Below are 3,731 nucleotides of genomic sequence, written 5' to 3' on the forward strand. Positions count from 1 at the left end.
GGTCGCCCTGTATGAAGAGGGACATAGCTTGGGTTATGGAAAGGTGTCTGACCTATAGGAAGGTCAAGCGCGGAGCACCAGAGACCTCACGACAAGGTCCAACCATTGGATATCCCGCTGTAGAAGTGGGAGGATATTACTATGGACTTCATTACGAACCTTCCCAGGACCGCGCGAGGAGTAGATTTGATTTGGGTCATCGTTGATCGATTGACCAAGAGCGCCCATTTTATTTCGATTCAGAAGAGTATTTCGGCTGAAAAGTTGGCCGACATCTATATTAGGGAGGTAGTGGCGCGACACGGGATGCCAGTTTCAGTGATCTCAAATAGGGATGTACGGTTCACTTCCAGGTTTTGGAAGAAGTTTCCCGACGAGCTGGGTACTCGTTTGCATTTTAGTACCGCCTTTCACCCGCAGACGGATGGTTAGAGTGAGCGGACCATCCAGACTCTGGAGGATATGCTGCGGGCGTGTGTTTTGGACTTCGGAGGTAGTTGGGATATTTACCTCCCTTTGGCAGACTTCTCTTATAACAACAGTTATCATGCAAGCATCGACCATCCTCCTTTCGAAATGTTGTATAAGAGGAAGTGCAGGACCCCGATATGCTGGGGAGAGGTCGGACAGAGAGTCATGGGGAGCACCAAATTACTACTCAAGACTACAGAGAGGATCCAACAGGTTCGGAGCAGGCTTCAGACCGCTCAGAGTCGGTAGAAAAGTTATGCCGACAAGTGTCGATCGGACCTGGAGTTCCAGGTCGGGGATATGGTGCTCCTGAAGGTGTCGCCGTGGAAGGGTGTCATTCGATTCAGGAAGCGGGGCAAGCTGGGCCCCAGGTATATTGGACCCTTCAAGGTTGTAGCCCGGGTGGCAAGGTGGCATATAGGCTGGATCTGCCAGCCAAACTCAGTCAGATTCATAGCACATTTCATATCTCCCAGTTGCGGAAATGCCTGGTAGACGATTTGGCGGTGGTGCCTCTGGAGGATATTCAGGTTGATGACAGCCAGAACTACATTGAGCGACCAGTGGCAATCCTTGACAAAAAGTCAAGGGATCTAAGGAACAAGAGAGTGGAGTTGGTTAAGGTGCAGTGGCAGCACCGAAAGGGCTCGGAATGGACATGGGAGCAGGTGGACGAGACGAGGGAACATTACCCCGTGCTTTTTCATGATCGTCCAGCAAACTTCGAGGACGATGTCTAAGATAAGTGGGGGATATTTATAAAACCCGATTCCTGGTATGTCTTTAATTCAAGAATTTTATGTGTTTTTCTCTGGGACTCGATGAGTTGGTGGCCCAAATCATCGAGTAGAGACGGGTTCCGCGGGAAGTTTAAGTGACCTACTCGACAAGTCGGAGACTGACTCCGCGAGTAGGTGTTGTTTGAGTGAAACCCTAAATTTGAGTATTGTAGCCTCCATTGTCCCTTATGCTCCCAGAACACCTCTTATCGAAACCCTAGCCGCTTTGAGTGATCTAAGGCCATTTTTGGTGCTTTTGGGTGGTTGTAATGCTTGAAAGGAAGGGAGAAGCTTGGGGATTCGAGTTGGGGCTTGTAGATCTAGAGATCCTATTCCATCTTCAGCTCAAACCAAGGTAAATGCCCCTGTTTTGGTCTTCCATTTGGTTGTTTATCTTTAGGGCTTAGATTTTGGGTGCATTTAGGGCTTTCTAAGCCATTTTCGGATTTGCGAAGTGATTCATGGGGTTCTACTTTCAGATCTGAGTCATTAGAGGTGTCTCATGGCATAAAGGTGCCAAGTCTATGGCCATGAGAGCCCCATGCACATTGTAGAGCAACTTTTATGGATTTTTGAGCCAAAAACCCCATGCATGTGAATCAAGTTTGGAACTTTATGTATAAAATGGACATTAGGAGGACAAATCTATGATTTTGATGTGTTAAGACCCATTTAAATCGACTGTATAGTAAGGGTTAAGAAGGGACTCGACGAGTTGTTCTTGGAACTCGGCAATTCGGTGTGTAATGACCACTAAATCCTTTCTGTGGTTGGACCAGTGGTTCGGGAAGGAAGTCCCGTAAATGTTTAGACTTGTAAAGGGACCTGGGAATCATGGGACCGATGGTAGATACCGGTTGAAAGATACCGATGCCAGTTACCGGTTGAAAGAGACCGATGATATGATATTGTATGTGGTATGATTGGGGAACTCACTAAGCTTTGTGCTTACAGTATTGGTTTTGGTTTCAGGTACCTCTTCGTCGAAGGGGAAAGAGCCGACGGTATAGCAGCACATCACACACACATGGTTTCCGCATTGGGTTTCTGGGATTATACTTTGATTTTCATTACTTTTGATGTCATGGTTTGAGACACAACATTATGATTTTGTAATGTGTTGTTTTATTGACAATGTTTTGGTAAAATGATTTATAAAATATTAATTCAAAAATGAAATTTTTGGTATTGAAATTTGGGATGTTACACCAATGATATACATAAAATCTTTAAGCAAAATAATCATACTAACCTAAGTATTTCAAACTTTAGGGAAACACCAATAGAGAATAGAAAAAAAACTAGATGATCAAACTACTCCAGAAGATGTAGAATATAAAAATCCTACCACTTATGTACCAATAATTAAACCAATAATTCGTTTAAACCTTGAGAATATAGTCTATGGAAAAATAATAATGAAGACTTTTAAGATATACTTACTGAAAAATTTAAAAATATGGAAATAGGGAAATTACAAGTAGTAAATGAAAGCTGTAGTGATTGTGATGAACTGGACATTGAAAAATTAGAATAAAAGTTTATGTCCAATACACAAATTAAAAAAATAAATGACTCAAGACCTCAAATACAACTAACTGGAGGAAGATACTATTATCCAAGGCGTAGTCCTTTAGACCTAACTTATGAAGAGGAAGCTTTGATAGCTCAAGTAAGCTATAATCCCAAAGAAATATATGAATGGCATATAGACGGAATGACAGAATACCAAGTCTTAAATTATATGAATAAGATGCTCTTATATGCCACCGCTTCAAAATTAATAGGTAATAAAGATGAAACTTATGCAAAATGCTTCAAAATTAATAGGTAATAAAGATGAGACTTGTGCAAAAATGATAACATCAGTATTTGTAGGAAGTTTAAAAGGATGGTGGGATAATATCCTTACCACCTCTCAACATAATGAAATATTGTATGCTAAAAATAGTAATAAAACAAAAAGGCACACATTCAATCCAGGTACAAGAAATTGATGTTGGTTACTGTCTAATAAATGCAATAGTAAAACATTTTATAGGAATGCCAAAAAATCATCAGGAAAGAAATAAAGGATTAATAATGAACCTAAAATTCCCCAATTTAACTCTTTTTAGATGGTATAAAGATGTGTTCTTAGCAAAGATCATGCTTCGAAATGATGCTAATAATTCGTTCTGGAAGGAAAAATTTATCAGTGGTTTGCTCCCTCTTTTTGCTAAAAGAATTAGAAATAGAATTTCATCATGTCATGGAGGAATAATTCCTTATGATCAATATACATATGGTGATATCATATCAGAATGCACAAATGAAGGCTTGTCATTGTGTAATGATTTAAACCGTAAAGCGCAACTTAAGAAACAAGGACTTAGAAGTAGAAAAGAACTGTGTGAATTTTGTGACCGATTTGCTTTTGATATAGCAAAAAGATCAGCCCTACAAAAAATAAAAAGATCTATGCAGAAAACACTAGAACGT

The sequence above is a fragment of the Lactuca sativa genome, chromosome 8 (assembly GCF_002870075.4).
Source record: "Lactuca sativa cultivar Salinas chromosome 8, Lsat_Salinas_v11, whole genome shotgun sequence".
Taxonomy (NCBI): Eukaryota; Viridiplantae; Streptophyta; class Magnoliopsida; order Asterales; family Asteraceae; genus Lactuca; species Lactuca sativa.